The sequence below is a fragment of the Vicugna pacos genome, chromosome 23 (genome assembly GCF_048564905.1).
Source record: "Vicugna pacos chromosome 23, VicPac4, whole genome shotgun sequence".
NCBI classification, from domain to species: domain Eukaryota; kingdom Metazoa; phylum Chordata; class Mammalia; order Artiodactyla; family Camelidae; genus Vicugna; species Vicugna pacos.
In genome coordinates, this window is record NC_133009.1 from 21,595,080 (window position 1) to 21,607,299 (window position 12,220).

General features: G+C 40.1%; 1 protein-coding gene and 1 pseudogene across 1 annotated transcript in view; both read left to right on the plus strand.

The window, feature by feature from the left end:
• The first annotated feature begins 610 nt into the window (after window positions 1–610).
• Window positions 611–12,220, plus strand: part of LIN9 (lin-9 DREAM MuvB core complex component) — a 62,391-nt gene continuing 50,781 nt past the window's right edge. Inside the window, exon 1 of the mRNA XM_072948647.1 lies at window positions 611–629. The gene's annotated coding sequence lies outside the window, so the exon portion shown is untranslated. The remainder of the gene's footprint in view (window positions 630–12,220) is intronic.
• Window positions 6,472–7,051, plus strand: LOC102544188 (isopentenyl-diphosphate Delta-isomerase 1-like; annotated as a pseudogene).

A 12,220-nucleotide genomic window follows, 5' to 3' on the forward strand; every position in this document is an offset into this window, starting at 1 on the left:
TGATTCTGAAAAGTTTCTTAAACTCTTGGAACATCAGTAAAATGAGGATAATAATGCGCCTCTCTCAATAGGTTGTGAGAATTAACACAGAAATATGCCGGTAGCGTTACCCAGTGACTGGTATGTAGTGGGTATTCTTAAAAGGTAACTACCAGTTATTATATAAGTGCAAAATAACAATTATCACAAGTGTACAAAATAGTATATGGAAGGCCTAAAATCAAGTAGGCCAGAAAAAAGAAAAAAATAACCAATAATTACCAAATAATAATCAAATAACCAAAGCTAGCTACTGTGGACATTTTGGTATATTTCTTTCCAGGTTTTTTCTGTATAAAATGTTTTGGTTGTAACCCTACTATATGTACAATTTTGTATCCTATTTTTCTGGGAGGAATTTCTTAAAAACTACCACCTTCAAATCCATCTACAATATATTTTGAAGTCTATCCATGTAGTCTTCTGAGCTCTTTGTTTTTTATAACACTTTTGGTTTTGCAGGAATGCCCATCTAGTCGGACTCTGAAGTGTCAGTCTGCCCCAGGCAGTGGTACTCCTCACCCTGTTCTGTGACTCTTGAGGGCAGAGGGCACCATCTGATTCAACTTTGCACTCTCCGCTCGAAGCAAGTAAGTGCTTGACATCAGGGCAGGACTGAGGACACGCTGGCTGAATGAATGAATGAGTAAATGAGTTAACAGGGGTGTAGGTCGCTTGAAGCTCATTTAAAGATTAAGTAGACCATTTTAAGATCAGCCAGCTTTATTCTGAATTGGATATTCCCCCTCCTTCTCTCTCTCTCACTCTCTTCTGTTGCTTACACACATGTGACAAAACAGAATCATAGCTAGATTGTGACACTCATTTTTATACTACCTGAGCCAAAAATGGACATTTGGGGTGGTACACAGATGCACATGAACGATCAGAAGGCCTGATCTGACATCCTAGGCCAGCACTTACGAACCATGCCATTTCACACCTCCTCCCTTAGCCTGGAGCACTTCTGACATACATTTACTAAAGTATCCTTTGAAGCTGAGCTCAGGTATCATCCTCTCTGCAGTCCTTTGCTGACCCCAAATATTCCCCCCTACCCTGCAGTGCACCCACTGCTTCCTGTGTTTATCACATTCTGCCTGTTTCTGTCTCCCTCAGCAGACTGAAAACCTCTAGCAGGCAGGGACTGTTCTGTTCTTAGTACCTTGTAATAGGGAGATGCTCAATAAATGTTCCATGAATGAAAGTGGATGTCATTTTGGGCAAGTTACTAAAACTTTCACTTTTATCTATAAAGTGGTGATAATAATAAGATGATGGATGCAATTGTACTTAAAGTAAATGTTCAACTTGAGAGCTTCTGTTACATTGTACCAGCATCATCAAATTACTATCTTTGCCTCAGTTGTGTTTATTCAGGGGGCAAGAGTATCATGTCGTTACATATGAGACAATACAGGAGTCTTGTACAGTGAGTAAGCAATCAGCCACCACTTATAGCATGTTTAAGCCAGGCACTGTGTGAGATGCCTTAAGTATCTTACTTTTCTGCTTTTATTGCAATCCAGTAAGGTGGGTTAAATTGTAACCATCATTTAGCGAGAAGAAATTAGTCACTTGTCCAAGAAGACTGTGGTAGGCTGTTATATTCATGGCCCCCAGTGAACCATGCCTCCCAGTGAGTACTCCCTTCATGTTATGTCTGAGCTGACTCATAGCTCACTTTAACCAAGAGAACATTACAGATGGGATGCTGGGTCAGTTCTGGGCCTGAGCCTCCAGACACCAGGTAGCTTCTGCCTTTGTTTTCTTGGAAGCCCTGTGGCACCATGTAAGAAATCTGGCTAGTCTCCTGGAGAGGCTGGGTGAGGCAGTCACCTGGAGAAGAAGAGGACCTATGCCTCCATGGAGAAAGAGAGAAGGGTTCTCGTAATATGATGTTCAAATGTATTACAATAATTCTACTTAATTCCACCAGGAATTTCCACTTAAAAGCATGGGTTCTGAATTACCAAGGAACCCAGATGGAAGATCATCATTTTACTATATCAATAAACTGAGACTGTCCAGCTTACCTGCTAATTTGAAAGCAGGTGTATATATCTACGTTGGGCACAGTGAATAATGGATATGGGTCAGTATTTATTCAAGGATGAATATGATTGCCCCAAAACAAAATATAGATCTGACACATTTTGGAAAAGGTAGTCTCAAAGAAAATAAAGTATGTTTACTTGAGTTGTCTGTTTTGTATGATTCAGTAATTGAGTGTTTAGAAAATATAAGTACTAAAGAGCCAAAGGAAGGAAGGCCAACACCTACAGGGCATGTTAGTAGATGAAATGGTTTGACATTTTAATTATTGAGAAGGATATCTGTTTCCAGCCATGACAGAGTAAGAGGTACCGTACATGCTCTCCTGCTGTAAGGAAACTGGGAAAAACATGAAACAAGTGTTCTTAGACATTGTACAACACAAAACTGTGCTTCTCGAGAAGAGAAAGGAATGAAATGAGCACAAGGATCACCTGGGCTTTCTGCCTGGAGATACTCTGCAGACTGCTGGGGTGGAAAAGAGAGTTTCACTGAGTTGAAGGACAGAGATCGGTTTCAGAAGGCTAAGATGGCTGGAATTTGCAAGGCAGAATGACAGAGAGAAAGGAACCCAAAGGAAGAGCCCAAGAAATCTGCATAGGGATCCCTTTGAGTCTTATGCGGGAAACTAAGCTGTGTATATCCAACATGAAACTCTACAGAGTCAGGCAAAAAATAAATGAGGAAATGTAAGTTGGACAATTACCAGAGCTTACATTGTGCTGTGAAATGTTTGAGGTCTGTCTTAATCCACTCAAGCTGCTAGCTTATGAACAACAAACATTTATTTTTCGCAATTCTAGAATATGGGACGTCCAAGATCAAGGTGCCAGCAAATTTGGTATTTGGGAAAGCCTGCTTCCTGGTTCATAAATAACTGTCTTCCCTCTGTATCTTCACATGGCAGAAGGGACAAAGGAGGTCTCTGGGGTCTCTTTAATAAGGGCACTAATCCCATTGATAAGGGCTCCACCCTCATGAACGTAGCACTTCCCAAAAGTCCTACCTCCAAATAACATCACATGAGGGATTCAGTTTCAACATTTGAATTTGGGGGAGAAGCAAACATTCAGCTTATGGCAAGTTCCAACCAATCAGAGGGAAGAGTCCTGATTAAACACCCAGGATATTCAATAGAGATCCCAGAAAGGTCATACCTTAAGAGTAGAGCTAAAATAGTCCTAGAGAAGTCATTTTCATCCAGAAGGAATTTTGCTCCCCAGTGAATGTTTTGCAATATCTGGAGAAAATTTTTGTTATCATGACTAGGAAGATTCTACTGGTATCTAGAAGGTAGAAGCCAGGGATGCTGCAGACAAGAAGAAAAAAAAGACACATTACCTATAGAAGAACAAGAAGTTTTCATCAGAAAACAATGCAAGCCAGAAAGAAAAAGAATGCCATCTTCAAAGTGCTGGAAGGAAAAAAGTTACCAGTCTAATGAAATAAAGATATTTTCAGATAAGCAAAAGCTGAGAGGGTTTTTCAGCAGAACTGCATTATAAGAAATATTTTAAAAAGAGTTCCTCAGGTTGAAGGAAAATGATACCAAACAGAAAAATCAGAGCTGCACAAAGAAATTAAGAGTGCCCAAAATGGTAAATAGATCGTACATATCAACTACTTTTAAAAAATCTTTAAAAGACAATTGATCATTTAGAGAAAAGTGAAAATATGTTCTGGGCTTCATAACATATATGGAAATAAAATATATTAAAACAGCAGCACAAAGGTTGTGAGGGGAAAAAGGAGGTATACTAGTAAAAGTTATATATGAAGACGGATAACAATAGATAACAATACTTAAAGATAAGTGGTAAATTAAAGTTTCATGTTGTAAACCCTAGCATGAACATTAAAAAAAGAAGAAAAAGAAGTAACAAGGAGGTATAGCTAATAAGTCAATAAAGAAGAAAAAAAATGGATTCCTGAAAAATACTCAATAAAAGAAGACATCAAAAAAAAGAAAACAAAAATGAAGAATAAATGAAGTGAACAAAAAACAACCAGCAAGTGGCAGACTAAAATTCAACCACACAGATGATTACATTAATACAAATAATGTAAACATTTCAACTAAAGGCAGAGATTGTCAGATGGATTAAAAGAGCAAGACCAAACTATATACTGTCTAAATATATGTAAACTTTGAATATAAAGACACAGACTGAGGATAAAGGAATGAAAAAAAAGACAGACTATGCAAATACTAATCATAAGCAATCTAAATATCAGACAAAGTAAACTTCAGAATAAGGAATACTACCAGAGATTAAAAACATTTCATAGTGATAAAGAGGAAATTCATCAAGAAGATAAGAATTCTAAGTACATAATTCCTTATAAATGGGGTTCAAAATACAAGAAGCGAAAAAGTGACACAACTGAAAGGAGAAATAAACAAATCCACAATTACAGCTGCAAATTTCAATAATTCTCTCTCAGTAATGAACAGAACAAATACAGAGAAAAATTAATAGGCATAGATTTGAACATTATCAATCAACCTGACCTAATGGATATTATAGAACATTTCACCTAACAGTTGCAGAATGCACATTCTTTTCTTTTTAAAAAAGATATTTTATTATTTTTGTGGGGTTTTTTTCGTTTTGTTTTTGTTTTTTGGGGGGGATAATTAGGTTTATTTATTTAATTAGTTATTTTAATGGAAGTACTGGGAATTGAACCCAGGATCTCATGAATACTAAGCATATTGTACTGTAAACACTGAGCTATACCCTCCCCTCTACATTCTTTTCAAGTGCAAATGTAACATTCACCAAGATAGTCCATATTCTGGGCATAAAATAAATCTCACATTTAAGAGGACTGGAGCAACTTAGAGTATGTTCTTTGACCACAAAAGAATCTAGAAATCAGTATCACTACACACCTGTCAGAATGGCAATAACAGCAATAGCAACAACAAAGCAAAAAGCTGACAATACCGAATGCTGACAAGGCTGCAGAGCAACTGGAACCCGCATACACAGCTGGAAGGAATGTCAAATGGCACAATCACTTTGGAAAACTATTTGGCAGTTTCTTATAAAGTTAAGTGTACACCTACTATATGACCCAGACACTCCACTCCTAGGTATTTACCCGAGAGAAATGAAAACCCAAGACCGCAAAAAGGCTTGTACACACATATTCATGGCAGCTTTATTCATAATACCCCTAAGCTGGAAACAACCCAAATGTGCATCTACAGACAAACAAATAAGCAAACTGTGGTACATCCAGATGATGGAATACTACTCAGCAATAAAAAGGAGCAAAATACCAATACATGCAACAACATGGATGAATTTCAACAACAGTATTGCTGAGCTAAGGAATCTGGGCCCCCAAAACTCTTTTACACACACATACACATACACACATATATATACTCATATCTTTTTCTGTAAAATTCTGGAACAGGTAAATCAACTATACAGTGACAGAAAGCAGATCAGTGATTGCCTAGCACTGGGAGGGAGTGGGATTGACTACAAAGGAGTAAGGGGAACTTTTGGGGGTGGAAATGTCGTGTATCTTAATTTTAGTGATTATACACAGATGTCAAAATTCATCAAATTGTATACTTAAAATAGGTACATTTTATCATATATAACCTTTACTTTCAATAAAGTTGATTTTAAAAGAAAAAATGGTCAAGATGTTATATGCTTAAGATGTGCACTGTACTAAGTGTATGTTATGCTTCAATTTAAAAAAAAATCTTAAAATTGGTTGTGGTGAAAATTGTTTGCAGACATTAAGTTAAAGACCAACATTCATCCATGATCCCACCCCCGCCAAATATATTAAGCTGTTTTCATTTTCCTTCTTTGCTTCCAATGCTTTGCACATATGCAGTTTAGTTTAACTACAGCATAGAAATATAGGTTAGTGAGGCCTTGAGTTGCACATGACCCCAGGGTGGGAGTGCAGCCAGGACCTGGATAGGAGAGAAATGAAACAAGGCCAGGCAACGCTACTGGGGCTCCCTCTCCTCTCTTGGGGCCTCCTGTGAGTCCACCAATTTCTTTTCTCTGTGGACTGGCTTTTTCTAGCCATGAGGCAGAAAACAGGCAGAGGAAAGGACAGCCATTTGGAAAGTGACTAATTCCATTCTTCTGAATCCCATTCCATAATACCTACAATCGCTGATTCAGTTTCCCATCCTTGAACCTGTGGCAAGGTGTGAGAAAGGAAATCTTGGATAGGAGTTACCCTTAAGCCAATCACCTATGACCTGCCAGTCCTGGAGGAGACACATTTTAAATCCCACTGTGTTTGCTTGGTTCTTGCTGTCCAACACAGCCCTGGGACCTTCTGCTGCAGCCAGAGCAAGGATATTCAGGACAGAACAGACACATGTTAACAATGCCTGAAATAAATATTGACAATTTTGATGAGCACTAGGTTCAGTTTCTGACAGCGATATGTATTCTTATCGATGAAAATGACAATAAAATTGGACCTAGAACCAAAATGAATTGTGACTTGGATGAAAACACTGAGGAAAGAGTATTGCATCGAGTCTTCAGTGTCCTCTTATTTAACACAGAAAATAAGCTACTGCTACAGTCGAGGTCAGATGCTAAAATTTCCTTTCTAGTTTGTTTTCCCAACACCTGCCGTTACCAATTAAGTCATCCAGTAGAACTTGAAGACAGTGATGCAATTGGAGTGTAAGAAGGGCAGCACAGAAGCCTTTAAAAGCTGAATTAGGAATTCCTATGACACAGGTTTCCCCAAATGATGTTAGTTTTTTAACCGAAATTCACTACAAGGCTCAATCTGATGATATTTGGAGTGAAACTGGTTACACTTTGTAAAGAAGAATGTAGCTTTGGATCCAGATCGCTGTGAGATGAAGAGCTATTGTAATGTATCAAAGGAAGAGTTGGCAGATGTACCAAGAAGTCCAAAATTGACTCATGGTGGGGCTCTCTTAGAGTGAGCTGATCATGTAGGCACATTGTAGCTCCATAACCAGCCCTAATCATTCAAATCCCCGAGGCTCCACCCAAGAAACAATTATTAAACAATACTGACGAGCTGGTCTATCCTGCACACCAAACAATCCACAAACCAGTGGTCACAGAACATCATTTTTTATGTTCTATCGTGTTGCCAAGGGTCAGCATCATGCTCCAGGCAGCTCTGTGGGTAAGCATGCAGCCAATCCAGACCATGCCATGCAGGAGCCCCAGAGCAAAGATCACCCATTAGGGGAGGCCATGTCCAGGGCAAATGGCCCAGCTCTGGCAGCTCTGCCATACTCAGTTATTGACTAGGAGCAGCAGTCTCGGGGGAGCACGGCATCAGCGTAAATGCTGAGCAGATGTTAGGGTGCAGCAGTTGGGGGCTGTCAACCAACTACACTCCTTCGAGCTGGAGATCAGAGAGGCGAATACCTCCATAGCTACTAAAACCCACTCGGAAAGTTTTTAAAAGCTCCCTCTGACTGTCGTGTGACTCCTTTTTATCTCTCTAGCTTTTCCTCTTGCTGTATCTTAAACTCTCCAGCCATCCTGAACTACTTAAAGTTCCTGGAATAAAAGTCATTTACTTTCTCATCTCTGGGTCTTTGTACATGACCCTCTGCCAATAATAATACTGCTTCCTTCTTCCACTTCCTTTCCCTAACTTCTCCTCATTCTTCAGATCTCAGTTTAGAGATCATTTCCCTGAGAAAACTTTCCTGCTCCCCTGCTACCCCTGCCTCCTGCTCTATGCTCCTATAGCATCCTGTCCTCAATCCCATAGTAGCACTCATCACACTACTGTAACTGCCTATAGACTTTGTCTGTGTCTTCCATTCACAGACCATAGTCTGTAAGAATAGGCGCTATGTCACACTGAATATTGCCTAGTGTGTGCCACACAGTAGGTAGTTAATAAATGTTTGCTGATCAACTACTGGATAACTGCACCCTATTGAGTTGCTTGGGGTTAAGAATAGAAAGTAAGATTAATGATTATTCAACTCTTAATGTTTCCTTATATCCCATGGACACATACATGTCCTGAAGGGATAATCTTTCTGGGTTAGACCACAAATCTACCGCGTTAAGCCATCTTTCTGCTTTGGGCAACTCTGATGACAAGGTGCTCCTTCCTGGGTAGTCTGGTCTTATGTGCTTCCTGGGGTTGATCTCCCCAGTTCATTTAGGAGATTCTGGACAATGACTGTGTTCATTTGTGTGGGGAGTACGTCTTCCTTCTTTCCCTCTCATGGGATGATCTATCATAACTTTTTCATAGCTTGTTATGAAAGATACCGGGTGAAAAAGGTTGTTATTACTCCTTCAAGGAAGTGAAGTTCTTCCTTAGCCTTGGCTCTATTTTGCAGACTGAAAGACAAAGAGACCTCCAGAAATAACCTTGGATACACCACTAAATTTTGCCAAGCATGTCTTTAGAAGCAGTTTCTCAGAGATGCAACTAACAACGTTTAGTTCCTTCTGGGTACAAGTCAGGGGAAAAGGATGTAGGAAAGAGAGGCAGGGAGCTGGTGTTTATGTGCTGGGATGTGGGCCAGGTGTTTTACCTAAGTGATCTCACTTAATTCTCACTACAGTCCTAGGAAACATGTTTAATGATCCCCTGTTCTCTCTCTTTTCTTTCTTTCTTATTTTTTTAACCAAATAATACTTTTACCTGGGTCTCAAGAGAAACTGGTATTTGACGACCCTTCTAGGAGTCATTATAAAGAAACAGGCTTTGTCAAGAATTCAGTTTGTGTCTTCCTATAGCCACTTGGGTCCAACAGGAGAAGCAGCTTCTCTTTCCAGCATAGTTTGCAGAAACTTAAGTAGAATGTTTGGCAGATAAGGCCAAGTGGAAAGGAAAGCAGTTTGCTATTGGTCTTTTCTTTGCAGCTATCATTTAAAATTGCCCAGCAGGGGACTAGTAGAGGGGAGAGGGTATAGGTCAATGGTAGAGTGCTTGCTTAGAATGCACAAGGTCATGGGTTCAATCCCCCAGTACTTCCATTAAAATAAATAAGTAAACCAAATTACCTCCTCCTCCACTCAAAATGTAAAAAAAAAAAAAAAAAAGTTTAGTTGCCCATGAGAGTGCAGTTGACTTTAGATCTTCATTAAGTGATTTAAAAAAGGATTCTATAAAAAGTAACTACCAAATATTTTACATTGAGACAAAACCCAAAAAGTCCAAAAATAAGATTTTTCTTGTAACAGCTTTATTGAGATATATTCCACATATTATACAATTCACTTATTTAAGCATACAATTCAGTGGTTTTAATATATGCACAGAATTGTGCAGTCATCATTACAATCAGTCAATTTTAGAACATTTTCCTCACTCCAGAAAGAAACCCTGTATCAGTTAGCAGTCACCCCCAATCTTACAGTCTCAATCCCCACACTGCGCCTCCCCAACTCCAGCCCTAGGCAACCATTAATCTATTTTCTGTCTCTATGGATTTGCTTATTCTGGACATTTCATATAAACAGAATCATACAACACGTGGTCTTTTGTGACTGGTTTCTTTCACTTAGCATAATGTTTTCAAGGTTCATCTATGCTGTAGCATGTATTAGTACTTCATTTCTTTTTTGTGGCTGAATAATATTCCATTACATAGATATACCACTTTTTTCCAAATAATCACTTTTATTATGAAAGTAATAAAACTCTAACTGTAGAAAAGTGATAAATAAGATATAAAGAAAATAAAAATCACCCATTATCCTACCACCCAGAGACAGCCACCGTTGGTATCTCTCCTCCTGGATTTTAGTCTATGCACATATACTTGTAAATGAGATCACGTTATGTGTAGTGTTTGTGCAACATGTATTTTTTATAGTGGTAAAATATATATGATGTAAAATTTACCATTTTAACTATTTTAAGTGTCCAATTCAGTGGCATTATATATGTTCGCACGGCTGCACAAACATCACCACCATCCATCTCGAAACTTTATCTTTCCAAACTGAAACTCCATATACATTAAACAGTAACTCCCGATTTCCCCCTCTCCCAGCCTCCTACCATTCTACTTTCTGTCTCTACAAATTTGACTACTCTAGGTACCTCATATAAGTGGAATCATATAATATTTGCCTTTTTGTGACTGGCTTATTTAACTTAGCATGATGGCCTCAAAGTTCATCCATGTGCATATGTGAGAATTTCCTTTCTTTTTAAGGCCGATGACTAACATTCCATTGTATGTATATTCCACATTTTGTTTGTCCATCACTGATGGACACCTGGGTTGCTTCCACCTCTTGACTAATGTGAATAATGTGTCTATGAACATGGGTATATGTCTTCAAGACCTTGCCTTCAATTAGTTTGGCTATATACTGCTGTTTAAACAGTAGATCTGCTGGTGTGTGTGTGTGTGTGTGTGTGTGTGTGTGTGTGTGTGTGAAAACCACCTTAAAATTAAACCTGGTTTGCCTTGGTCTAATGGCACCTTGACCATAAGTTACATTCACAAGACGTTTACTTCTCCCGCTCCCCTAACTTACCTCTCGATTGTTTATTTCTAGTCTTTCATTCTCAGAGGGTTGACCTTTCTTGAACTCATCTCTGAATTGATAGTGACCGCCTCCCAGGTGCTGACAACAGGGATCAATTGTTTTTCATCTTCTTAGAAGGTATATCAGAATGTGATTAAAAGGCACAAGAGGGGTTAAGTTAGCTATGAAGGAAGGATTACTTTGTAAAATTGAATTTTTCACCACTGCTTCACACCTTGCTCCACCTCCTACTTCAGCAAGGGGCAGCATCCAGTTACCCAAGGCACAAAGTTGGCATCCAATGATACTCCCTATTCCAAAGTGGTGGGGGCAATAACTCACAATTGAGCCAAAACGTGTTCTAGGAACTAATATAAGGTCTTTATCAAATCATTTATCCTCCAAACAACCCTCTTATTATTTGCATTTTATACATGAGAAACTGAGGCAAAGAGAATTAAGACATAAACTTGCCCGAGATTATACAAGTAGTAGCTAGAATCCCAAACAGGACTTCGGGCTTCAAAGTCCCCACTCTAAACCTCTGGGGTGGCTGGTGCACATCTGTCTCGCCTCTTCTACAAGCTTCCTCCTGACTAGTTTCCAATCCATTTCCCGTATTTTTGTTCTACAACTCAAATGGAAACATGCCATCCCTATAGTTTAAAACTCGACCTCTCCATTGCTCCGGTGCTCTTAACAAGTCCAGCTTCTTAGCCTTCCCTGACCTCTGTGTTGTCCTCTCATGTCAGTCTACCACCTTTTAACTTTTTAGTTCCTGGAATTCACCCTTGTTGTATTCTTATTGCTTAATTATCCTATTCCACCACCTCAATCCCACCCAATCCCCGCCTGGAGAAAAAGGACTGGAACCAATAACATTTGTTATCTGAACTGTTGAAAAGCAACAGTGGTTTATTCCTGGACAGTGTTATAGACAGGAATTGTGAAATCTTTATCCGGGCTTCTTTCAAAACTGGATGAATTCTCATTCGGTGTTCTTATAACATTTCGATCAGAGTGCTTCACCATCTTGTAGTGCCACTGTTGACTTTTGTCTGTATCCTCACCAAGCCTCCTGTTTCTGATTCTGTAATTCTCTGCCTGCTCACTATGTGATCTAGTGTGGATGAAAGAGCTGTGCAAAACAGTTCTTTCGCTGCCGACCTAAATGACTAACTTCATGACCTCTCAAGGTCTCGCCTCCAAGCTCCATGTAACTCCGGTTCCGACACTGGGAAGGCTGTCCCTGGTTCGCGAGGGGCCGCCGGAGCCGCCAGTCCTGGGCCGACAAGCTGTGGGGCTGCCGCGGCCTGAGCCCTCCTCCTCGGCCCTCCTCCCAGCTTTCTGGAGAAGGGAGAGGATGCAGGCGCCGGAGAAACGTGGGCTTGGGGAACCGTGAAAAATCTAGTTCGAGTAGAGCCCCCTGGGGTAACGCGGGTAAGAACCAGGGACTTCTCCCAGCGCCCCCCCTCCTCAGCCGGCCCGGGCCTCTCTTTATTTCCCTACTCGGAACAAACAGCCTGCAGTTCCCGCAGCTGCAGCGCGAGACGCGAAACGCGCGCCGGGAGCGGGGCCGGGCGGGACTCAGCCGCTCGCGCCGCTCCTCCCGCGCTCCGGCGCCG